Here is a 27,677-nt window from a genome sequence, read left to right on the forward strand (position 1 = left end):
GTCAGTTTTTTTTTAAGTGGATTTTTATAATATAGTGGATAAAAGAGAAAATTTGAATTCAAACGTAAGTCCTTCTGACTCTAGAGGGAATAAATGAAATAAATGTAGAATTGTGTAAAAAATTTTGCCTATGGTGTCTGTTTTCTATATGGGATCCCATGGTAATGGATCATAAGTTATTACCTAATTATTAAAATGCAGAAAATCAGAACAGAAAAGTTATCATATGGACAGTTTGTCCTGATTTCATTTAATTTGCTGACTTAATGGCAGAACAAAACTTCTCTTTAATTGGGATCAATACCAGCAGGACTTGGGAAAACTTAAGTTTTAAGAATTTAGAAATTTTACCTTAGGCATAACTTAACTACATTGCCCTTAGAATAAAAAATGAATATGCAGCTTGATGGAGATTCCTCCCACTTTGGAGTTTTTGTAGTTAGAAAAGGGTAAATTAACTTGCACATACAGAGTTGTGGTCTTCAGTGTTTCATATATGACCACTAACTGAAGTCTCTCTCTTTATCAAACACTGTGAACATCTTGGTGGCAGGAAAGATCAACTCTTTCCCACTAGGAGGAAGCCCTGTTTCATCCGCAAAGTACAATTACTTCCGTCCTTCCTACATTTTCAGGAAAGAATAATTGATGGCCTTTGCCACTGCAGATCTTCACGTAAGCAGGAACTATTTTGAGTTTCCCTGCTAACAGAAATTCCTTGTTGAGACGTGGAGGATGCATGGTGGAGAATATCAAACCGATTCTCAAGGAGTGAGTTTCTGTCGTGTCTCATTTCATCCTGCTGCTAACGATGTTTGTATTTAGTCTTTTAGAAGTTTCATGCTATTAAATCTTTTTATTCCTCCCTTTTTCCTCCAGATTTTTTCTTATCCCCTTTAAGTGGTAGCCTATTCTATTTTAGTGAGAATAGACTATAACCATTTCCTAAAACATGCTTGTGTTTCCAATGAGAAAATTATTTCAACTAATAATCTATTACCAGTGAGATGAAAGAGGATTCTGAAAAATGTTTTCATTTGTTTCATAGACTTTTCTCTTCATTCAAAATGCCTCAAACTTGGTTTGTTTCTTAAAATACTGCCACACATTTGATTAATTTTAGATTATTTTACAGGTGTTTATGGCATTGAGGAAATAGCTATTTATATACACAAATATGCTATGAGAAAATTCAACACCTTCTTCATTACCTACCTTCTTTCCCCAGTAAATCTAATGCTCTTTAAAGGAGTCACTGTGCACACAGTTGATTTTTACTATGGTTTTGAATTTATATCATGTACCAAAGAGACAAAAATACCCAATTTTATGTTAGCCATTAATTCTTATTTCACTTTTCACACTTTAATCCATTCAACCATCAGGTATTACTTAGTGACTTTTCATCAGACTCAGGACTTCAATATTTCTCCCTGTAGAGATTCCATTTCCATCCCTACTTTTTTTTTTTTTTTTGCAGAAAATCCCATTCTAGAGGGAAATATTCAAAAAACAGTTATTAAGACAACTGTCTATGAAGCTGAGGATACCTAGTTCTTAGTTCCTAAGCCTACAACTTCGAGCTGTACGCAGTTGGGAAAGTTATTTAACCTCCATGGCTAGTTTTCCAATTTGGAGAAATGGGTTAGTAGAAGTACACCTAGTTCATAGTATTTGAGGATTACATGAGTTAATGTACACAGTTGTTTTCATGGTACATGGTCAGTACCATGCTAGCATCAGCCACTAGTTTATACCATGTATCACGTAGAATTCAGCCCTTCTTCTTTGTACTCTTAGAGTTCTGTTGACATCCAGGCCCCTAGGTTTTCTATTCCAGAGGGCACATTAAATATTTTAGAAACAAAAAATAGTTCCTTCCAAAGAGAAGTTCTGACATTAGTTCACCAGTGAATGCATTTATCATGTTAAAAAGAACCTATGACAGCAAAGGAAACCATAAAGAAAACAAAAGGACAACCCACAGAATGGGAGAAAATAATCTTCAAATGAAGCAATAGATAAGGGATTAACCTCCAAAATATAGAAACAGCTCATGCAGCTCAATGTCAAAAAAACACAACCCAATTATAAAATGGGCAGAAGATCTAAATAGACATTTCTCCAAAGAAGACATAAAGATGGCCAAAAAGCACATGAAAAGATGCTCAACATCACTAATTATCAGAGAAATGCAAATCAAAACTACAATGAGGTATCACCTCACACCGGTCAGGATGGCCATCATCAAAAAGTCTACAAACAACAAATGCTGGAGAGGGTGTGGAGAAAAGGGAACCCTCTCGCACTGTTGGTGGGAATGTAAATTGATACAGCCACTATGGAGAACAGTATGGAGGTTCCTTAAAAAACTAAAAATAGGGGCTTCCCTGGTGGCGCAGTGGTTGAGAGTCCGCCTGCCAATGCAGGGGACACGGGTTCGTGCCCCGGTCCGGGAAGATCCCACATGCCGCGGAGCGGCTGGGCCCGTGAGCCATGGCCACTGAGCCTGCGCGTCCGGAGCCTGTGCTCCGCAACGGGAGAGGCCACAACAGTGAGAGGCCCGCATACTGCAAAAAAAAAAAAAAAAAAACTAAAAATAGGGCTTCCCTGGTGGCGCAGTGGTTGAGAGTCCGCCTGCCGATGCAGGGGACACGGGTTCGTGCCCCGGTCCGGGAAGATCCCACATGCCGCGGAGCAGCTGGGCCCGTGAGCCGTGGCTGCTGAGCTTGCGCGCCCGGAGCCTGTGCTCCGCAACAGGAGAGGCCACAACAGTGAGAGGCCCACGTACCACAAAAAAAAAAAAAAAAAAAAAAAAAAAAAACTAAAAATAGAATTACCATATGATCCAGCAATCCCACTCCTGGGTATAAATCTGGAGAAAAACAATCTGAAAGGATACATGTATCCCAGTGTTCATAGCACCACTACTTACAATAGCCAAGACATGGAAGCAACCTAATGTCCATCGACAGACGAATGGATAAAGAAAATGTGGTACATATATACAATGGAATACTACTCAGCCATAAAACGAATGAAATAATGCCATTTGCAGCAACATGGATGGACCTAGAGATTATCATACTAAGTGAAGTAAGTCAGACAGAGAAAGACAAATATATGATATCACTCATGTGGAATCTAATTTTTAAAAAAGATACAAACGAACTTCTTTATAAAACAGAAACAGACTTACAGATATTGAAAACAAACTTATGGTTACCAGAGGGGACACGTGGCGGGTGGGATGAATCAGGAGCTCGGCATGAACACACACACACACGACTATATATAAAATAGATAACCAACAAGGACCTACTGTACAGCACAGGGAACTCTACTCAATACTCTGTAATGGCCTATACGGGAAAGGAATCTAAAAATGAATGAATATATGAATATGTATAACTGAATCACTTTGCTGTACACCTGAAATTAACACGACATTGTAAATCAACTATACTCCAATAAAATTAAAAAAGAAAGAATCTGTGTCTTCCACAGTGACAGCCAAAGTAAATGGCTTGGGAACCCCCTGTCTTTATAAATATATTTTATTTCCATTTATATTAGCAATATTTGTGACAATAGTGAAGAGTGCTAACCCTTAATGGTAGCTAACAATTAGGAACCAGGAATTGGGATAACTTATTTACCTGTATCATTTTAGAGAAAAAATGGAGATTAGTATTTCCTGCACTATCTCATTTTGTGATGAGACACGGAGATATTAGATATTTTAGTAAAGTTGTGTCACCACAACAATATCACTGTGGACTCAGACACACTGGAGTAATGGAGAAAGAGTGAGCTTTGCCACCGTAAGATCCTGTGTCAGCAGCTCAGTTCCTAGATTGGTGACTTTTACCACGTGACATAGCCTGAGTTTTGAGCCTCCTCTTAGAGTAATGATACCCATGTGAACATTCATTATAAGGATTAAAGGAGATGCTGGGCATTAGAACCCACAGCAAAACATCCTACACACACACAGTAGGTACTCACTAAATGTTATTCACTTCCCAGTCCCCAAACAGGTCATAGTCAGGAAAATTAATCTTTAGTATCATATTTTTCTGATAAATGGTTTAATTCCTCACTTTGTGACTGATTCCTGTGGAAGCTTACAGGCGTAATTTACATGAGATTCAGGCCCAAGGCTTCCGCAGTCAGGAAAGATGGTGGAGGTCATACGGCCTGAGTTGGCTACACTTCCAGTGGCAGGGATGCAACCCCAACAGAGGCAGGATTGAAGGAAATTTAGATCCACAGCAGGAGACGAGGGTGCAGAATAGACTTGTACAAAATCAGCTGGCTTGGTTAGTGTTTGCTACATGAAGAATGACCAGCAATGCTCAGAGGCACACAGAAATGAGCCCTGCTTCGGACTGCAGCAGCTGGAGTGACTCTGCTTCACGTGTCTTGCATCCTTCTTGGAGGACGATAGCCAGGCCTTGCTCCTCTCATGGCAAAGCTGACACACAAAAGGACAGGTGGAAATGCACAAGGCCTCTCCAGCTCTAGGTTTGAATTGGTATAATCTACCTTCTGCCAACATGTCATAAGCCAAGGCATTTACTGTAGTCCAGCTGTTACACGGAGCATAGCCATATCCTCTGCAATCACTATCGAAGTCACAGCCGCTCTGAAGGAGCTCATACACACTACCTAAGTTTCACTAAAATGGCCAGCAAACCACTGCAAAAATCGTCTTTAGCTTTAAAATTACTCAGCACCTAAGTTCTCATCCAATGGCTGAGCCTTGCACATTTCAAGGGTCACTTTACTATTTCATCCTCTTCATCAATGTTATGAATGCGTAGAATCTCCAGAGAACAGTCTCTGTGCTCCAGTATGTGGATGTCAGTCATCCTCCCAGTGATGTACCCATTAGAAAACCATACAAGTTATAAAGGTAACTGTCTCAGAGCTGTTCTTGATAACAACTTGAAAAAGGGTTTTGATCAGCCACTGTACAATGTGGCTTGACAGTATGTATTTATCTTCACAGAAGGATTTTCAAAATACAAAATGTTTGCAATCAGAAAATGGAACTGTTTTTAAAGCTTTAATTTATATTCAGTTTCTGATTTTTCATTCCAGTTACTGGCTTTAAAATGATGTCATATGCAATCCACATTCTACAAGTATAAATATAAATGAAATTTATCATGGCTCATTGAACCACAAGTAAATGGCTTTTCTCTTTTTGGTATTATAACAAATTAATTGTCAGTCATTTGCCTAAAGTATCTTCTCTATTTTAATTCCTGGGCGATTCATGTTTTTTCTCTTGTCTCTTTTTTCTTAGCTTCTTTTTGTTCAGGGCATTCATTACAAGTATAATTGGTGCCCTTCCAGGTCCCAAGTTCATCCATCTCCCAATCACTCTGGGTTTTAGCCACTCATGTATCCTGTATGCCACTCCCTCTCTGGGAACTGCCCTCAGCCAACAGGAGCTGCTTCTCTTAGGGGGTTAATTCTCCTGCTGTCCATCACAACATAGTCTTAAGGTGTCTTGCCACTTTGCATACTTTACAGAGCATCACCTTGGTCCACAATATTTAGGACATCATATTAATCTGTTGAGCAAAAAGAAGCAAATACTCTAGATGTTCCAACAGTAGGAGAGAAACTCTACAAAGATTCAGAAGATTGCCAGAACACCCCCTGAAAATAAAGATGACTGCACACTGCATCTTTTAGAACAAAGAAAGCATCACGCAAGGCAAACTTCTTCAGGTTTTGCACACTCTACACTTGAGGATAAATAATGCGGTGACCCATTTATTGAGTTATGTGGAAGGCTCTTAGTTTTGAGCGTGGTCCCGAGAAAAAAAGTTGGCTGTAGCTGATCCAGGCTGAGGCACACGTAGCCTTGCCTCTTCAGCCAAATGATTCAACAGACTTCATGATACTAGAGGTATCTTTTGTAGTAGAAAAAGACACTCTAAAGTATATCTAGAAAGACACAGAAATGAGTTACTATACTTACAGAGGTAATTGACCCTAATCAGAGGCAGACACTGCTGACATCAACATGTCTTCATGGTGATGCTAATCTTGAACACTGCCAGCTTTCTTCACTGGAAAGTTTCTATTTTTCCCTTTCCATATGTTATTCTTTGGAAGCTAGTGATTAAATCCAGCCCACACTCAGCAGGAGGGAAGTTGTTATACCACCTGGAGGGGATGTATCTTCCCCGGGAGGCGAAGAATTATTTACAATTCTTCTCTAAGGCAGACTCATCCCTTCTCCCACATTTATTTATTTATACAATCATTGATTTATACCAATATTGACTCAGATATTCATTCTGTTTTTGGAGTTACCATAAAATACTCTCATAATTTATTTTGTTGCTCATCATTTTCCAGTTTTGGCCACTGGGAGCTCTTTTAGGTTGACTCCTATTTCCTTTTTGCATGCCTCATTTTTTTTTTTTCTTTAGCGATTCCTTACTTTCTGGCAATCAGGATCCTCCAGGATCGTCTTATATTTCCTGCCCCAGACGAAGAATCAGACATTTCTCCAGGGAGCCATGAGACCAGTTTTAAATGTGTTCTAGAAAATGGGATATGCCAAACAAGAGTTTATTTTTCATAGAGTAAGTTGATTGTGGAGTGGGTTTCTGGGAAAATACTTACGATTCAGGAAAATATCACATTCTGGCATATAATGTGCCTTCTCTGATTTCGTTTTTCCTCATTTTCAGCGGTGAAACCTTCTGACTCTTCAACATATATTTTATCCTAAGCACTTACATTGCTCAATGATAACTGAGAACACAGTAGAGTTTGTATCAATAGATTTGCATCGTAATTAATCCTCCATCAGAGTGAATTAATGGTTATTCCTTGTTCAATTATTGTTTGTAGCTCAAATGGTTAAAAGGGAGAAGAATATAACATCTTTATAATGTAATATATTCATTCATTCATTCAATGGGAAACTGAGTGACTAGGTCTTGAGAGACTGACCAGAGGGGTTAGGGATGGACAGGACATCAGGCAGGTCCTCCTTGGTCCATGATGACCCTTACTTGATTCTGAGGTGGTGGGGAAAGGCCCACGAATTCTATGCTGTGCAAAGAGAACAAGGAAGAGAAAAACCAAACCTCTTCCTCCTAAGTACATTTGTTTACTACTTTCTGACCCAGGATATCAGTTTGATTACTTGTTTAGACAGTAGCTAATTGAACACCCATGCATTGGAAACATAAAAATTCTAGCGGTTCTCATTTTTAGACAAAATTTAATGTAAAGTCTTAAGTTAATGAACATTTAAACTAAAATCTGTTTCAATAAAAGACTTCAACTCATTTGAGACTCTCCCCTGTCCTTTGCCCTCTTCACAGAAACTGCTTCATTGTCATACTTGCACATTTTCTTGAATATATTATGTAAATATGGGAACTGATAATTTGTTGAAAAGCTTTAGACTGATGAGAAGTTTTGAATAGAGCCACTTAGAATTTTCAAACACTTGCAGTAACAATTGTTGGGTATGATAATTTATTTCTAAAACAGGGGTTATTTATCTGGAAATGGACTCATCTCCAGCATGTCTCACTATTTAATTAATTTCCTGAAGATGAAACTTTATGTCATCATTAATATGGATGCATGGAGAATGCTTCCGTTAAATAAAAAGAAGTCAAAATGCAAAGCTTAATTAGGAGACTATATTTACCAGTAAGAAATAATTAAATATACATTAATCAATTAAAATAAGTGTAGCAGGATTGGGCTCTTTTTATAGTCATATTCATTCTGTTCTATTCCATTAAAATGTCTTCTCTTTATTTTATTCACCATGCTCCCGATTTTGCCTCACTATCCACTCCTTCTCACTCTTATTTTTCGCTTCTTCTCTTAAGATCTCTACATGCTGGTTTATTCCAAGAATCTGGGTTTAGTTTTCCTCTCCACCTATACACTCCATAAGAATTAATCAAGTCGTGACTTTAATTAGCATCTATATATTTATAGCTCTGACCACTCCTCAAAGCTTGAGACACTTATATCCAACTGCATGGGACACCTCACCTGGACCTCTCTTGGGCATCTCTAAATTTCTGTCCCCAGGTGTACCTCTATATCCACACCCTTCACAGTCTTCTCCATGTCATTAAACAGGCTCAAAATCTACCTTTTTCCCTTAGTCAAATTTTATTTATTTTTTTTATTGAAGTATAGTTGATTTACAATATTGTGCTAGTTTCAGGTATACAGAAAAGTGATTCAGTTATACATATTTTTTCAGATTATTTTCCACTATAGGTTATTATAAGGTACTGAATATTTCCCCTGTATTATACAGTAAATCCTTGTTGCTTATTTATTATATATATATCAGTTTGTATCTGTTAATCCCATACTCCTAATTTATCATTCCACCCACCCCCTTTCCACTTTGGTAACTGTAAGTTTGTTTCCTAGGTCTGTGAGTTTGTTTCTGTTTTGTATATAGATTCATTTGTATTATTTTTTTAGATTCTACATGTAAGTGACATCATATAACATTTGTCTTTGTCTGTCTGACTTACTTCACTTAGTAGCATATTCTCTAGGTCTATCCATGTTGCTGCAAATGGCAATATTTCACTCTTTTTTATGACTAATATTCTATTGTGTGTGTGTATGTATATATATACAGACATACATACACAGATATATATACATACCACATCTTCTTAAACCAGTTGTCTGTTGATGAGCATAGGTTGTTTCCTTATCTTGGCTATCGTAAATAATGCTGCTATGAACATCGGGGTTCATGTATCTTTTCTAATTAGTTTTCATTTTTTCCAGACATATGCCCAGAGGTGGGATTGCTGGATCACATGGTAACTCTATTTTTTTTTTTTTTTTTATAAATTTATTTATTCATTTATTTATTTTTGGCTGTGTTGGGTCTTCGTTTCTGTGCAAGGGCTTTCTCTAGTTGTGGCAAGCGGGGGCCACTCTTCATCGCGGTGCGCGGGCCTCTCACTGTTGCGGCCTCTCTTGCTGCGGAGCACAGGCTCCAGACGCGCAGAGCTCAGTATTTGTAGCTCACGGGCCCAGCTGCTCCGTGGCACGTGGGATCTTCCCAGACCAGGGCTTGAACCCGTGTCCCCTGCATTGGTAGGCAGACTCTCAACCACTGCGCCACCAGGGAAGCCCGGTAACTCTATTTTTAGATTTTTAAGGAACCTCCATACTCTATTCCATAGTGGCTACACCAATTTACATTCTCACCAACAGTGTAGGAGGATTCCCTTTTCTCCAAACCCTCTCCAGCATTTATTATTTGTAGAATTTTTAAAAATTGATTTATTTTTGGCTGCGTTGAGTCTTTTTTGCTGCGCGTGGTCTTTCTCCAGTTGCGGCGAGCGGGGGCTACTCTTCATTGCAGTGCATGGGCTCCTCATTGCGGTGGCTTCTCTTGTTGCACAGCACGGGCTCTAGGTGCATGGGCTTCAGTAGTTGTGGCTCACAGGCTCTAGAGCACAGACTCAGTAGTTGTGGCGCACGGGCTTAGTTGCTCCGTGGCATGCGGGATCTTCCCGGATCAGGGCTCAAACCCGTGTCCCGCGCATTGGCAGGCGGATTCTTAACCACTGCGCCACCAGGGAAGCCCTATTTGTAGAATTTTTGATGATGGTCATTCTGACTGGTGTGAGGTAATATCTCATTGTGGTTCTGATTTGCATTTCTCTAATAATTAGTGATGCTGTACATCTTTTCATGGGCCTGTTGGCCATCTGTATGTCTTCCTTGGAGAACTGTGTATTTAGATCTTCTGCCCCCTTTTTTGATTGGATTGTTTTTCTGACATTGAGTCATATGAGCTCTTTGTATATTTTGGAAATTAACCCCTTGTTGGTTGCATCATTTGCAAATATTTTCTCCCATTCCACAGGTTGTCTTTTTGTTTTGTTGATGATTTCCTTGGCTGTGCAAAAACTTTTAAGTTTGAATAGGTCCCATTTATTTTTGCTTTTATTTCTTTTGCATTGGGAGACTGATCTAAGAAAATATTGCCACAATGTATGTCAGAGTATATTTTGCTTATTTTCTCTTCTAGGACTTTTATGGTGTTCTGTCTTATCTTTAGGTCTTTAAACCATTTTGAGTTTATTTTTGTGTATGGTGTGAGGGAGCGTTCTGACTTCATTAATTTAAATGAGGCTGTCCAGTGTTTCCAATACCACTTACTGAAGAGACTATCTATTTTCCATTGTATATTCTTGCCTCCTATGTCATAGATTAATTGACCGTAGGTGTATGCGTTTATTTCTGGGCTCTGTTCTGTTCCATTGATCCACATATCTTAGTTTTTTGCCAATACCATGCTGTTTGGATTACTGTAGCTTTGTAGTATTGTCTGAAGTCTGGGAGGGTTATGCCTCCGGTTTTGATCTTTTTCCTCAGGATTGCTTTGACAATTCTGGCTATTTTGTGGTTCCATATAAATTTTAAGACTATTTGTGAAAAATATCATTGGTATTTTGATAGAGATTGCACAAATCTGTAGATTGCTTTGGGTAGTATGACCATTTTAACAATATTAATTCTTCCAATCCAAGAGCATGGGCTATCTTTCCATTCTGTTGAATCATTTTCAACCTCCCTTATCAACGTTTTATAATTTTCAGCATATAGTTCTTTCACCTCCTTGGTTAGGTTTATTCCTAGGTATTTTATTTTTTGCACAGAATTTTAAACAAGATTTTTTTTTTTTTACTTTGTGATATTTCATTGCTAACATACAGATATGCAACAGATTTCTCTATATTAATCTTGTATCCTGCTACCTTGCTGAATTCATTTATTAGTTCATTAATAGTTTTTGTGTGGAGTCTTTAGGGTTTTCTATAAAGAGTATCATGAGATCTGCAAATAATGACAATTTTAACTCTTCCTTTCCAATATGGATACCTTTTATCTCTTTTTCTTGTCTAAATGCTGTGGCTAGAACTTCCAATGCTATGTTGAATAGAGTGGTGAAAGTGGGCATCCTTGTCTTGTTCCAGAATTTAACAGGAAAACTTTCAGCTTTTCACTACTGAGTATTATGTTGGCTGTGAGTTTGTCATAAATGGCTTTTATTATGTTGAGATATGTTCCCTCTATACCCACTTTGGTGAGAGTTTTTATCATGAATGGATGTTGAATTTTATCAAATGCTTTTTCTGCATCTACTGAGATGATCATGTGGTTTTTGTTTTTTCTTTTGTTAATGTGGTGTATCACACTGATTGATTTGCATATGTTGAACCTGGCCAAGTTTTGTAAGTTATCTATGATCTTCACTTTCTGTTATACCCTACATCCAATCTATTTATTGGTCGAGCTCCAAATAGTCCTAGAATTATCCACTTGTCTAAATATGTGGTCTTTTGTGTCTGATTTGTTTAACGTAACCTGATGTTTTTGAGGTTCATTCATATTGTAACACGTACCAGTTGTTTGTCTCTTTCATATGAACAGTTTTCATTGTATAAAAATACCACACTGTTGATCCATTAAGTTGATAGACATCTGGACTGTTTCTACTTTTTGATGATTAAAAATAATGCTGCTCTAAACCCTTTTCTCAGGTACATGCCTAAGAGTAGAATTCCTGAGTTGTATAGGAAATATATATTCAACTTTCTAAGGAACTACCAAACCATTCTCCAAAGTAGCTGTACTGTTTCACATCCCTACCAGCAATATATGAGGTTTCCCACTTCCCTGTATTATTGCCAACCCTTGTTATTTCTGTCTGATCCCAATCATTTTTGCTTTACAAATTTCTAGTCAGTTAATTCCAATGGAAACCATTAATTCACATACCAAGTAAATGTGAATGCCCTGTGATAATGCATTTCTACCGAGTTAATGAAAAAAACATGATGAGTGAAAGGATGAAAGTAAATTATGAATGGTTAGGCTGAAAGCACGGGCAATCATTTCCCAGTACAGCAGACCAGCTTAATCTTTCTGATCCAGAGAGCCTTGCTCATCAAATCAAAACGAACCTGCTTCGCTGTTGCAACCAAATGAACAGCTAGGTTCTCTAGCACTCAAATACCTGCTCATTGTGCATACATCACAGGCAGGGATGAGATTAACCACTGCACAGAGAAAGTGTAAAATTAAATACAAGAAGCCAATAATACAAAGTAATACTAAAAATTAACATCAATGACCATAAAGAAATAGGTACAGTCCCTAAAGAGCTTTCATTTGATTCTGGGGAATTGAATACTTGTTCAAAACAAAAAAAAAATTGGAATGCAATGATTATCTGGCCAATCATCAATTGTAGAACAAGGTAATTGTTCAAAATTGATGTGTTATATTGATTATTAACTTGAATTTGAATTGAGATCAGTTTATATCCTGTAAGAATTATTTAGGATCTTTATTTCTCTGATAATATTTGAATCTAAAATGTCTGACTAAAGAGTAAACCCATCAGATGCTAAACTCCGATTATTTGGGAGTTACTGTTTTCTTAGAATAACAATGAAAAACAAGGATATTTTCCAGCATCTTCCAATAGCCATAATTTGCACAAACTTCATGTTAACAGAGATGTTAAGTTTCGCTTTGTAGGCAAACAGTGTAAAAGAAGCTGAAAGGCCATCTACTTTATATTTTGGAATATTACACTTACAGAAAATTCAGTATGATACATGAATACAGGGTAATAAATCATTTTGTTACAGGGTAAAGAGATTAATAATATCCCCTTTTGCTTTGCTATTGAAAACAAAATGAGTTTTGAATCTTCATTATATATTTCTTATGTATTTCTCTCCCAATCATACTGATCACTTTTTATATACAATAAATATACATGCTAGGATACAAATGCAACACTTTTTTCCAAGATTACCAAATTCTAAAAAGCAAATATTTACATTGGTATTATATTTGTAAATTTTCACTAAATCAATTGATAAAAATCATTTGTCATGTCTCTAAAGAACTATGGAATCCTATAATTGTAATTACTCAACAAAATGTTACAATATGCAGATACTTCTTAATTAAACTAAATACCGATGTGACATTTCCAGCAGCACAAACAGTCTCTTAAATAACTATTTACTGTTACTCTTTAATGAGCACTTAGTATGTTCCCGGGCACTATGCTGAATGCTTTGCACTGCCTAATTTAATCCTTCCTACCACTCTATGAATAAACACATTTACTCGCTTTTTACAGATAAGATAAAGACTTATTAAGTTTAACTATTTGTCCAAGATCACTCGGCCTCAAAGTGCTGGATTTTGGATTTGAATCTTGGCATGTCCAATTATAGTTAGGTAGCGTAACTACTACATATTCTACCTTTTCCTTAACTCACTGTTGAAAGAGACTGCACGTATAGACACTAGAGTCACTTCAGTATTCAGTGTCCCCAGGCAAGTCAAAGTCACCTGGACCTGCACTCCTCTAGAGGATCCACTGTTGGGATCCGTGCTTGGGACAGCATCCAGAAGTGGAAAGAGGATGACTTGAGGTGGAAAAGAGAATAGAGGGTGGGAACATGCAGGTACAAACCAACTAGCGCAACTAGAGATTGAGACAGTATGTGCTCTGAAAAGTACGTGCATCTTTCTGTGCACATCTGGCTTAAGTTTATTCTCTCCTACTAATCTTGGAGGCCCTGTGCATCTCAGACGGGTGATTCAGATGGAGCTACCAGCATGCTACCACTCAAATCCAGATCTTGCCTGTCTCAGATTTTACTAATGTTTCTGCATTTCCACCAGAAAAAAAAAGCACCAGGTGTATGAAATATGAAAGATGACTAAAGCATCATTGTGATCCCCCAGGAATGTATACCTGTAGATAAATAAGGAATTCATCTATTCTAATCCCTTGACTGAACCGTTAACATTTTGGCGACTAGAATTCACGTAGAAACATTTCATCCAACCTGCCTTCAGAAAGTTCATACCTCGTCTGTGAGAAAGTCATGCGTAAACATTTTGAATATCGTCCGAAGCATGTATAATAGAAAATGAGCACAGGGTGGTTGATAAGAGCACCGGAGTGGCACGCCAGTTCCCAAACTCATTCCCAGCAGAAAGACAATAGATGTCACTGCCAAAGTGGCGAGAGCATGCCTGCTTCTCTCGAAATCATGCTATAGGTGTGTGGGCTGACGCTGGCTGTTCTAACCTTCACCCATGGAAACACACGACCGAGGTATAACAGAAGGGTCCTGCGGAGAGGCTCAACTCTCCAATGGTCCTTCCAGTTCACCAGCATCTGTGAACTGGAAAGGGTTCACAGGGTTGGGTTACGATTAACACATACAGTGGCGGTAAAACCAGGGTCTGGGAATATCGTGTATTCTTTATTAAAAAATATCTTAGCAATGTATTAGCTGGGATAATTCTATGTGGCATTTCCATTTTGGATTAATTTGATTGATTTTGTGGGGTTTCTACAGTAGATAAAAAGTCTAGATTGACTCTGGCATAAAAGTCAATACTGCAAAAGTGACAACCAAAAACTAAAGACAAGCCCAGTATACATTTTCTCTCAGGAAAGACCCCAGAAAATTTGTGGGACCATGGTGTGATGGAAAGAACCTCAAAATATGTCTGAGATTTTATTTCTAGAGAGCTCTGTCAGGTAGGATCACAGACCCAGTTTTATTTTTGTTTTTGTTTGGTTTTTTTGCGGTACGCGGGCCTCTCACTGCTGTGGCCTCTCCCGTTGCGGAGCACAGGCTCCGGACGCGCAGGCTCAGCGGCCACGGCTCACGGGCCCAGCCGCTCCGCGGCATGTGGGATCTTCCCGGACCAGGCACGAACCCGTGTGCCCTGCATCGGCAGGCGGACTCTCAACCACTGCGCCACCAGGGAAGCCCACAGACCCGGTTTTAAAGTGATTAGGGAAGTATTATATTATTTGTTCTCTAGTCCTGCAGAACTAATGTCTACACGTTTTCCTGGAAAAACTTTCATAATAGAGACAATTTGTTAAGTCCCAGGATAAACATTAAAATATGTAGCTTTCAAGAAAAGCAGCAAAGCTCACCGGTGGTAGCAGTTATTCAAAGTTCTTCAGTTATTGTTATTGTGTGCAGAAAATCAATTAGGTCAAAAAATATTTGAGTTGCTTGCAGAGCGTGACACAATTAAAGTCTCTAATTTGCATCTGAATATCATTCACAGAACTCTAATATGATTTCAGGAAAATATTCCTTAAAGGGAAGATGAATAGATAGATGGATGGACTGAGGGGGAGGGAGAGAGGGCGGGATAGAGAAATTGGTATATACGTGCATGGATGTATAGATATAATTCCCATCGGTTTTTAAACACAGTGGAGAATGGGAGTCATAATTCTTCTCTGATTTTAGTTCTGATATGTGACAGGAGGAGGGGTTCACTGTAGGATGTATATTTAACGCAAACCCTTTACATAGTGGTACCAATAGATACAAATGCTTCCATGCACCCTCTTTAGGTCTGTAGAGTTTAAAGACTGTGGTCAAATCTCCTAAGTTTTACTGGCAGATCCTTTAAATGGTGGCCCTACTCCCAAGGTGTGATTGGTAGATTTCCTTTTTTGGCATATAATTCCCCTTTCAAACAAAACTACAACCCCCTTGTTCATACAATTAAGCAGCCAATAGCTTAAATGACAGTATTTAATAGTATATTATCACCTGTATGAAAATAAACATAAGACGGCAGTTTCCAGAACGCGTTCATCCCTCTGGTAGGAAATGTCCCTCATCCCTTGCACCTCTGGGCCTTTACAGGACCTTCAGGCACCTAATACTCTTCTTACAAGAAAAATGTGCTCTCTTACACATGCAGGTACATGCACGCACACGTACAAGTCTTTATTTAAGGATTAAATGGAGAAAGAGGGAGAGAGAAAGAAGGGATGCTTGCCAAGAACTCACATAGTATTTAAAGTCAGTAAACAGTCTGCTGTCAGGAGCAACGTACAAATCTTAAAATAAGATTTGCTTTCTCCAATGCAATTCAATAACTTTGTGGATATTACCTTGGGTCAAATAGGCAATTGAAGTCAGGGTGAGGGTTACTCACAAGAACAGCAATGGAAAGGGTATTTCCAAAAAGAGGTACCAGATTCTTGCCCTTGACTTACGTCCTGCCAAACTATGTCCTATTAATATGTAAATCTCCTTTCCTAACCCTTTTTTCCATTATACAATTTAAAAGAAAATTTTTATGTAGGAGTCTATGCCTTTACCCCATCCAAACCCTATGTTTTATTATATAAACTGAATCTAATTGGTATTTACATGAAAATCAGACAGCAGCCTTCTGAGAGCTCTGAACATATTTAATTCCCACCACCCCAGCATCACAACACACAAGCATCAACACACGTCCCTACTTTGATCTACCTCTGCTTTCTCCTAATTATCATTCTTTTCCTCTGCTTCCCATTGGGTCTATATGGGTTGATGGGAGAGCTGGGAGGGAGATGAGAGATATTTAGTGACTTTCGACATTAGCTCCCTAGATCTGGCTCCAATATGGAAGCTTTCATTTCAAAATGGCACAATACGCACGCACGCGCACACACACATACACGAGTTTGTGCATTTATACGTTTTAACAATCCCCTCCTTTCCAAGTTATGTTTGGAATACAGATAGAAGCCATCACAATCTATTTTAAAAGTCTAATATGTATTTAATCTCTCCTTTACACATCACATTACGAATCATAGCAACTGAGATGATTGTTTTTGTGAAAAGTATATGACAAACATTTATTGTTGAAAAAATAATGATTTCCTCAACCAAAACCTGAATAAATACAAGACAAGCACCTGAGAAAATAGAGGAAGTAAGAACAAAAATTTTGTATTCATTTATAAACTACACAGAAAAAAGCAAAGATAACTAAAGAGGTAAAGCCTCTTCCTAACAGACCTCAATCTCATAGGAAACATTTTAAATAGTCCTTATTCTTTCAGACCAAAGTAAGACATTTCATCTTTTTTCTTAATTTAAAAATGCCGATGATTTCATTAGTTCTGTTTTTGGTGTTCTATTTTTGGGGCTGTGATGAGAGCTATTTCACATCTTCAAGAAGTGGTGGTGCAGAAATAACGGGATTGCTACACCCCAGATAATTTAAAATGGAAATCCGAGTGGCAGTTCTGAGAGTGATAAAGAGAAGCCATATGCACAGATATACTCTCTTGAGACCCAGCAAACTTCTCAGTCTTGCAAAGCAGTGAAAGTAGAATCATCCCTGGTAAAGCTATGATATGATTTCACTCGATCTAATTTTATTCTAGAACTATCTAGAGGAAACCACACACACATAATGGATCTACTGCATTCTGACAGTTCCTTGTAATGCTGATGGGATGACCACAGATAAACTACTTTATCGAAAAATTCATGTTTAACTTCCTTTAGGTTTATTTCCATAGTGAAAGAACATAAGGGTGGATCTCACTAACAGCTTCTGAGCTTCATTACCCTGATGACTATTCCAGAATCCTTGTCAGCAGCAATCATCAGTCACACCGGGCTCACCCCAGAAGCGGGAGGCAACGACATGAGAACCTCCATTACGTTGCTATGGTGAGCAGCGAGGAGCTCAAGTCACAGTTCAGCATCACCTTGGGTTGTCTAGCTAACTAACCAGAGATCGCAGGCAGGAGTGAAGACACAGACAGAGGAACTGGCAACAGTTGAAAGTAATACTTATCCGCATCACAACTGCAGGATCCTTCTCGGGTACCCACTGCCCTGAACTACCCTCCCAACGTCCTGACACTCTCAGGCCTTGTCTTCTCCACCTAGGTATCTGAATCCCCCATTATGCTCCATTCTCTGTTACCAATACTCCACCCTGACTCCCCAAATTTAATCTAATTTCTATATCATAAATACTATATTAAAATACAAAATCCACATTTTGTATTTCTTCCCCTAAGTGTATTCAAAGCTGTCTCTTTGCTAATATTCCCTGAAAAGCAGGTTCTCAACTCATCTATTTATTTTATTCCCACTATGTAGCACAGGATGCAACAATCCCTGCTCAGTCAATATAATACTCAACAAATGAATTCCGTAATTTCCAAGTATTCAAAGTTAATGGAAATCTCTGAAGGTCTTGTGCAACTGGGAGGCCAGCATTATGCTCTGACCATCCAATGGTAAGGGACCATCCTGGTAGGATTTGGAATAAAAGCAAAGGTTTGATTTTACTTCATCACTCTGTATACATAGAGGGAAAGGAAGGGCTGCAAATAGGGTATCACTCTGAGCTTGGAATAGTAAGGGAACAAAAAGAGGATAGCCCGAGGGTAGTAACAGCCTGAAAACTGACACCATTCAAATCCATACCCCATTACATTTACCAAAGGGGAAAGGGATGGGGGAGGGATAAATTAGGAATATGGGATTAAAAGACACACACTGCTATATATACAATACATAAACAGCAAAGATTTACCGTATAGCACAGGGAACTATATTCCGTATCTTGTAATAACCTAAAATGGAAAAGAATCTGAAAAAATATATATATATATCTGAACCACTTTGGTGTATACCTGAAACACAACGTTGTAAATCAACTATATCTCAATTAAAAAGAAATGTAGGTATGCCATTTGTGTCCTAAATTACTCATATGAGCATGAGGTGTGTACTCGGTAGCACACAGTTTCTCATTGGATTTTTTGTTTTCTGGTTTTTTTTTTGCCGTACGCGGGCCTCTCACTGTTGTGGCCTCTCCCGTTGCGGAGCACAGGCTCCAGACGCGCAGGCCCAGCGGCCATGGCTCACGGGCCCAGCCGCTCCGCGGCATGTGGGATCTTCCCGGGCCCGGGCACAAACCCGTGTCCCCTGCATCGGCAGGCGGACTCTCAACCACTGCGCCACCAGGGAAGCCCTCTCATTGGATTTTGCCCTCTGGGTTCAGGAGCTCAGTGAGGCAGAGCTTTGGAGATTCCCAGCTCTCTGCAAAGGGCTAGCAGATGAAGAGCAAAGCTCTGTGCCTCGAGATGAAGAGGGGAAATCATAAAGAGAAGATCTGGTGATGGCTGGTCTCAGAACCCTGCTCCCATAACTATGGCAGTTTTGGAGAAGGACGAAGGCAAATGTGATAATTCTAATATTTTCTTTTCTCCTCTGACCTGAACAATGGTCACTGGCAAACACACAAATGAAAGCATAGCTGCTATTTGAGTTGCTCCCCATCCCACGACTGTCAGTGACACCAGTGATCCAGGTCACCTCAGGAGAAATGAATCCACCAACAGCACTACCCACCGTCATCCACGTGACACTGTATGTGTTCATAAATACAGGTCACATCTAACCCTTAATTAAAGATAAAAGCAGAGAGACAAGAAAAGCTCCAGATATTTCATAGGCTTTGGCTTCAAGTAAGCAAAGATTATGGTGTGGAAGGCATGGGTGTTAAGAGTTCTCCTTTTATCTCCTCCTTAGTTTGGTGAGTTCCATTCCTCAAAGGACATGGTAACATCCATCAACCTACTCCCAGAGAAAAAAAGGGAAAGCTGAGTTTATGCTAAATTTGCTCAACTTCAGGTCTCAAACATCATAGTTGCTCTCTTAAAAATTTAATTTCCAAAGCAGGAGGTTGCCAGGCAAGACTGCTATTACTCCAAAGTGGATTCCCTATGTGGTTCTTTTTTTTTTTTTTTTTTTTTTTTTTTTGCGGTACACAGGCCTCTCACCACTGTGGCCTCTCCTGTTGCAGAGCACAGGCTCCAGACGCGCAGGCTCAGCAGCCATGGCTCACGGGCCCAGCCGCTCCACGGCATGTGCGATCCTCCCGGACTGGGGCACAAACCCGTGTCCCCTGCATCGGCAGGCGGACTCTCAACCACTGCGCTACCAGGGAAGCCCCCTTATGTGGTTCTTGGGTTTGCTCTTCAATTACTTGCTCATGAACCTTTGAATTGTGGAGACTCTTAATTGATGTCCTGTATTTCACAGGATCTCAAGTTTACTTTAAGAAGTTTACAACTAGGTCTGACCTTCAAGATGGCAGAGGAGTAAGATGTGGAGATCACCTTCATCTCCACAAATACACCAAAAATACATCTACATGTGGAACAACTCCTACAGAACACCTACTGCACACTGGCAGTAGACCTCGGACTTCCCAAAAGGCAAGAAAATTCCCACGTACCTGGGTAGGACAAAGGAAAAAGACAAAACAGAGACAGAAGAATAGACACAGGACCTGCATCTCTGGGAGGGAGGTGTAGGAAATGTTTCCACACACTAGGAAGCCCCTTCACTGGCAGAGACAGGGGGTGGGCAGGGTGGGGGGAACGCTTTGGAGCCACGGAGGAGAGCACAACCACAGGGTGCGGAGGGCAAAGCAGAGAGATGCCCACACAGAGGATTGGTGTCGACCAGCATTCACCAGCCCGAGAGGCTTGTCTGCTCACCCGCTGGGGCAGGCGGGGTCTGGGAGCTGAGGCTCTGGCTTCGGAGGTCAGATCCCAGGGAGAGGGCTAGGGGTGGCTGCCTGAACACAGCCTGAAGGGGGCTACTGCACCACAGCTAGCCGGGAGGAAGTCCAGGAAAAAGTGTGGACCTGCCTAAGAGGCAAGAGACCATTGTTTTGGGGTACGTGAGGAGAGGGGCCTTCTGCTCCGTGTGCCCACAGACGGCAGAACACCATCTAAATGAGCTCCAGAGATGGGCGCGAGTCATGGCTATTATATCGGACCCCAGAGGTGGGCATGGACTGCTAACGCCGCCAGCAATGCCACTGAGAATCCTGTGTACAAGGGCAGGTCACCACCCAAACCCCCCTGGGATCCTGTGCAGCACGCCACTGCCAGGGTCCCATGATCCAGGGACAAGATCCTCGGGAGAACACACAGCGTGCCTCAGGCTGGTGCAACGTCACACTGGCCTCTGCTGCTGCAGGCTCACCCCGCATTCCGATTACGACTCTACCGTACCCCTCCCTCTCCCTGGCCTGAGCGAGGAGAGAGCCCTAATCAGACGCTGCTTTAACCCCCTCCTGTCTGGGTGGGGAACAGATGCCTGAGGGTGGCTTACATGCAGAGGCAGGGCCAAAACTAAAGCTGAACCCCAGGAGCTATGAAAACAAAGAAGAGAAAGGGAAATTTCTCTGTGAAGCCTCAGGAGCAGCAAATTAAATCCCCACAATTGACTTGATAAACCCTGCATCTGTGGAATACCTGAAGAGACAACGAATGTTCCCAAAACTGAGGCAGTAGAATTTGGGAGCAACTGTAGACTGGGGGTTTGCTTTCTGCATCTGATTTGTTTTTGGTTTTATGTTTCTCTTAGTTTAGTTTTTAGTGCTTGTTATCATTGGTGGATTTGTTTATTGGCTTGGTTGCTTGCTTCCTTTTCTTCTTTTTCCCCTTTTTGTGAGCGTGTGTGTGCATGTTCCTTTGAGTAATTTTGTCTGTTCAGATTTGCTTTTACCATTTGTCTTAGGGTTCTGCCCCTGTTTTGTTGTTTTGTTTATTTGTCCTTTTGTTTGTTTTCTTTTTCTTTTTCTTTTTTCTGAATGTGTGTGTATGTGTTTCCTTGTGTAATTTTATGTTTAGTTTTGCTTTCAGGTTCTGCCTGTTTTTTGTTTCTTCCTTTCTTCCAAGCTGTGCAGCTGGCATGGTCTTGGTGCTCTGGCTGGGTGTCGGGCTCTCCGGGTGGGAGAGCCAAGTCCAGGACATTGGACCACCAGAGACCTCCCAGTCCCACATAATATTAATTGGCGAGAGCTCTCCCAAAGTGTCCATCTCAACGCTAAGACCCAGCTCCACCCAATGGCCAGCAAGCTCCATTGCTGGACTCCCCAGGCCAAACAACTAGTAAGACAGGAACACAACCCCAACCATTAGCAGAGGGGCTGCCTAATGTCATACTAAATTCACAGACACCCCAAAACACACCACCAGATGTGGCCCTGCCCACAAGAAGGACAAGGTCCAGTCCCACCCACCACAAAACAGGCACCAGACCCCTCACCAGGAAACCTGCACAAGCCACTGAATCAACCTCACCAAAAGTAACAGGAACTATGAACCTGCACCCTGTGAAAAGGGGACCCCAAACACAGTAAGTTAAACAAAATGAGAAGACAGAGAAATATGCCGCAGATGAAGGAGCAAGGTAAAAACCCACCAGACCAGACAAATGAAGAGGAAACAGGCAGTCTACCTGAAAATGAATTCACAGTAATGATAGCAAATGTGATCCAAAATCTTGGAAATAGAATGGAGAAAATACAAGAAATCTTCAACAAGGACCTAGAAGAAATAAAGAGCAAACAAACAATGATGAACAACACAATAAATGATATTAAAAATTCTCTAGAAGGAATCAATAGCAGAATAACTGAGGCAGAAGAACGGATAAGTGAGCTGGAAGATAGAATAGTGGAAATAACTGCCACAGAGCAGAATAAAGAAAAAAGAATGAAAAGAATTGAGGACAATCTCAGAGACCTCTGGGACAGCATTAAATGCACCCACATTCAAATTATAGGGGTTCCAGGAGAAGAGGAGAAAAAGAAAGGTTCTGAGAAAATATTTGAAGAGATTATAGTCAAAAACTTCCTTAACATGGGAAAGGAAATAGTCAGTGAAGTCCAGGAAGCACAGAGAGTCCCATACAGGATAAATCCAAGGAGAAACACGCCAAGACACATAGTAATCAAACTATCAAAAAGTAAATACAAGAAAAAATATTAAAAGCAGCAAGGGAGAGGGGGGACCTTGAAGATGGCGGAAGAGTAAGACGCGGAGATCGCCTTCCTCCCCACGGATACACCAGAAATACATCCACACGTGGAACAACTCCTACAGAACTCCTACTGAAGGCTGGCAGAAGACCTCAGACCTCCCAAAAGGCAAGAAACTCCCCACGTAACTGGGTAGGGCAAAAGCAAAAACAGAGACAAAAGAATAAGGACGGCACCTGCACCAGTGGGAGGGAGCTGTGAAGGAGAAAAAGTTTCCACACACTAGGAAGCCCCTCCGCGGGCGGAGACTGCGGGAGGCAGAGGGGGGAAGTTTCGGGACCGCGGAGTAGTGCACAGCGACGGGTGCGGAGGGCAAAGCGGGGAGATTCCTGCACAGACGATCGGTGCCGACCGGCACTCACCAGCCCGAGTGGCTTCTCTGCTCACCCGCCGGGGCGGGCGGGGCTGCGAGCTGAGGCTCGGGTTTCGGTTTTGGACGGAGCTCAGGGAGAGGACTGGGGTTGGCGGCTTGAACATAGCCTGAAGGGGTTAGTGCACCACGACTAGCCGGGAGGGAGTTCGGGGAAAAGCCTGCACCGGCCGAAGAGGCAAGAGACTTTTTCTTCCCTCTTTGTCTCCTGGTGCGCGAGGAGAGGGGTTTAAGAGCGCTGCTTAAAGGAACTCCAGAGACGGGCGCGAGCCGCGGCTGAGGGCGCGAGCCCCCGAGACGGGCGCGAGCCGCGGCTGAAAGCGCAAACCCCAGAGACGGGCGCGAGCCGCGGCTGAGGGCGCGAGCCCCCGAGACGGGCGCGAGCCGCGGCTGAGGGCGCGAGCCCCCGAGACGGGCGCGAGCCGCGGCTGAAAGCGCAAACCCCAGAGACGGGCGCGAGCCGCGGCTGAGGGCGCGAGCCCCCGAGACGGGCGCGAGCCGCGGCTGAAAGCGCAAACCCCAGAGACGGGCGCGAGCCGCGGCTGAGGGCGCGAGCCCCCGAGACGGGCGCGAGCCGCGGCTGAAAGCGCGAACCCCAGAGACGGGCGCGAGCCGCGGCTGAGGGCGCGAGCCCCCGAGACGGGCGCGAGCCGCGGCTGAAAGCGCAAACCCCAGAGACGGGCGCGAGCCGCGGCTAAAACCGCGGACCCCAGAGACGGGCGGGAGACGCTAAGGCTGCTGCTGCCGCCACCAAGGGGCCTGTGTGCGAGCACAGGTCACTCTCCACACCCCTCTTCCGCGGAGCCTGTGCAGCCCGCCACTGCCAGGTTCCCGGGATCCAGGGACAACTTCCCCGGGACAGCGCACGGCGGGCCTCAGGCTGGTGCAACGTCACGCCGGCCTCTGCCGCAACGTCACGCTGCCTCTGCCGCCGCAGGCCGGCCCCGCACGCAGTGCCCCTCCTTCCCCCATCCCCCAACCCCCGGCCTGAGTGAGCCGGAGGCCCCGAATCAGCGGCTCCTTTAACCCCGTCCTGTCTGAGCGAAAAAACAGACGCCCTCCAGCGACCTACACGCAGAGGCAGGGCCAAATCCAAGGCTGAGCTCCTGTGAGCTGTGAGAACAAAGAAGAGAAAGGGAAATCTCTCCCAGCAGCCACAGAAGCAGCGGATTAAAGCTCCACAATCAACTTGATATACCCTGCGTCTGTGGAATACCTGAATAGACAAGGAATGATCCCAAATTGAAGAGGTGGAATTTAGGAGCGAAATCTATGATTTTTTCCCCTTTTCCTCTTTTTGTGAATGTGTACGTGTATGCTCCTGTGTGACATCTAGTCTGTATACTCTAGCTTCCACCATTTGTCCTAGGGCTCTATCCGTCCATGACTTTTTTTTAAAAATTCTTTTTCTTAATAATTAAGTTTAATTGTAATAACTTTATTATACTTTACCTTCGTTCTTTCTTTCTTTCCTTCCTTCCCTCCCTCCTTTAGACAACGAATCACCCCAAATTGAGGAGGTGGTCTCAGGGAGCAGGATTTATGATTTTTCCCCCTTTACCTCTTTTTGTGAAGGTGTATGTGTATGCTTCTGTGTAAGATTTTCTCTGTATAGCTTTGCTTCCAACATTTGTCCTAAGGTTCTACCCGTCCCTTTTTTTTTTCTAAATATTTTTTAATTCAATAACTATATTATACTTTATTTTATTTTTACTGTATCATCTTTCTGTCTTTTTTTCCTTCTTTCACTCCTTCCTTCCTTCCTCCCTCCCTCCCTCCTTTCTTTCCTTCTTTGCTTCTTTCTTCCTTCCTTCCTTTCCTCCTTTCCTTCTTTCTTTCCTCATACTTCTACTAATTCTCTCTACTTTTTCTCCCTTTTATTCTGAGCCGTGTGGATGAAAGGCTCTTGGTGCTCCAGCCAGGAGTCAGGGCTCTGCCTCTGAGGTAGGAGAGCCAACTTCAGGTCACTGGTCAACAAGAGACCTCCCAGCTCCACATAATATTAAACGGCGGAAATCTCCCAGAGACCTCCATCTTAACACCAGCACCCAGCTTCACTCAACGACCAGCAAGCCACAGTGCTGGACAACCTATGCCAAACAACTAGCAAAACAGGAACACAACCCCACCCATTAGCAGAGAGGCTGCCTAAAATCATAATAAGGCCACAGACACCCCAAAACACACCACCAGACGTGAACCTGCCCACTAGAGAGACAAGATCCAGCCTCATCCAGCACAACACAGGCACTAGTCCCCTCCACCAGGAAGCCTACACAACCCACTGAAACAACCTTAGCCACTGGAGACAGACATCAAAAACAACGGGAACTACGAACCTGCAGCCTGCAAAAAGGAGACGCCAAACACAGTAAGATAAGCAAAATGAGAAGACAGAAAAACACACAGCAGATGAAGGAGCAAGATAAAAACCCACCAGACCTAACAAATGAAGAGGAAATAGGCAATCTACCTGAAAAAGAATTCAGAATAATGATAGTAAGGATGATCCGAAATCTTGGAAGTAGAATGGACAAAATGCAAGAAACAGTTAACAAGGACCTACAAGAACTAAAGATGAAACAAGCAATGATGAACAATGCAATAAATGAAATTAAAATCACTCTAGATAGGATCAATAGCAGAATAACTGAGGCAGAAGAACGGATAAGTGACCTGGAAGATAAAGTAGTGGAAATAACTACTGCAGAGCAGAATAAAGAAAAAAGAATGAAAAGAACAGAGGACAGTCTCAGAGACCTCTGGGACAACATGAAACGCACCAACATTCGAATTATAGGGGTTCCAGAAGAAGAAGAAAGAAAGAAAGGGACTGAGAAAATATTTGAAGAGATTATAGTTGAAAACTTCCCTAATATGGGAAAGGAAATAGTTAATCAAGTCCAGGAAGCACAGAGGGTCCCATACAGGATAAATACAAGGAGAAACACGCCAAGACACATATTAATCAAACTGTCAAAAATTAAATACAAAGAAAGCATATTAAAAGCAGCAAGGGAAAAACAACAAATAACACACAAGGGAATCCCCATAAGGTTAACAGCTGATCTCTCAGCAGAAACCCTACAAGCCAGAAGGGAGTGGCAGGACATACTGAAAGTGATGAAGGAGAATAGCCTGCAACCAAGACTACTCTACCCAGCAAGGATCTCATTCACATTTGATGGAGAAATTAAAACCTTTACAGACAAGCAAAAGCTGAGAGAGTTCAGCACCACCAAACCAGCTTTACAACAAATGCTAAAGGAACTTCTCTAGACACGAAACACAAGAGAAGGAAATGACCTATAGTAGCGAACCCAAAACAATATATAAAATGGAAATAGGAACATACATATCGATAATTACCTTAAATGTAAATGGACTAAATGCTCCCACCAAAAGACACAGATTGGCTGAATGGATACAAAAACAAGACCCTTATATATGCTGTCTACAAGAGACCCACTTCAGAACTAGAGACACATACAGACTGAAAGTAAGGGGATGGAAAAAGATATTCCATGCAAATGGAAACCAAAAGAAAGCTGGAGTAGCAATTCTCATATCAGACAAAATAGACTTTAAAATAAGGACTATTAAAAGGGACAAAGAAGGACACTACATAATGATCAAGGGATCGATCCAAGAAGAAGATATAACAATTGTAAATATTTATGCACCCAACATAGGAGCACCTCAATACATAAGGCAAATACTAACAACCATAAAAGGGGAGATCAACAGTAACACATTCATAGTAGGGGACTTTAACGCCCCACTTTCACCCATGGACAGATCATCCAAAATGAAAATAAATAAGGAAACACAAGCTTTAAATGATACATTAAACAAGATGGACTTAATTGATATTTATAGGACACTCCATCCAAAAACAACAGAATACACATTTTTCTCAAGTGCTCATGGAACATTCTCCAGGATAGATCATATCTTGGGTCACAAATCAAGCCTTGGTAAATTTAAGAAAACTGAAATTGTATCAAGTATCTTTTCCGACCACAACGCCATGAGACTAGATATCAATTACAGGAAAAGATCTGTAAAAAATACAAACACATGGAGGCTAAACAATACACTACTTAATAATGAAGTGATCACTGAAGAAATCAAAGAGGAAATAAAAAAATACCTAGAAACAAATGACAATGGAGACACAACGACCCAAAACCTACGGGATGCAGCAAAAGCAGTTCTAAGGGGGACGTTTATAGCAATACAAGCCCACCTTAAGAAGCAGGAAACATCTCGAATAAACAACCTAACCTTGCACCTCAAGCAATTAGAGAAAGAAGAACAAAAAAACCCCAAAGCTAGCAGAAGGAAAGAAATCATAAAAATCAGATCAGAAATAAATGAAAAAGAAATGAAGGAAACAATAGCAAAGATCAATAAAACTAAAAGCTGGTTCTTTGAGAAGATAAACAAAATAGATAAACCACTAGCCAGACTCATCAAGAAAAAAAGGGAGAAGACTCAAATCAATAGAATTAGAAATGAAAAAGGAGAAGTA

The sequence above is a fragment of the Phocoena sinus genome, chromosome 19 (genome assembly GCF_008692025.1).
Source record: "Phocoena sinus isolate mPhoSin1 chromosome 19, mPhoSin1.pri, whole genome shotgun sequence".
NCBI classification, from domain to species: Eukaryota; Metazoa; Chordata; class Mammalia; order Artiodactyla; family Phocoenidae; genus Phocoena; species Phocoena sinus.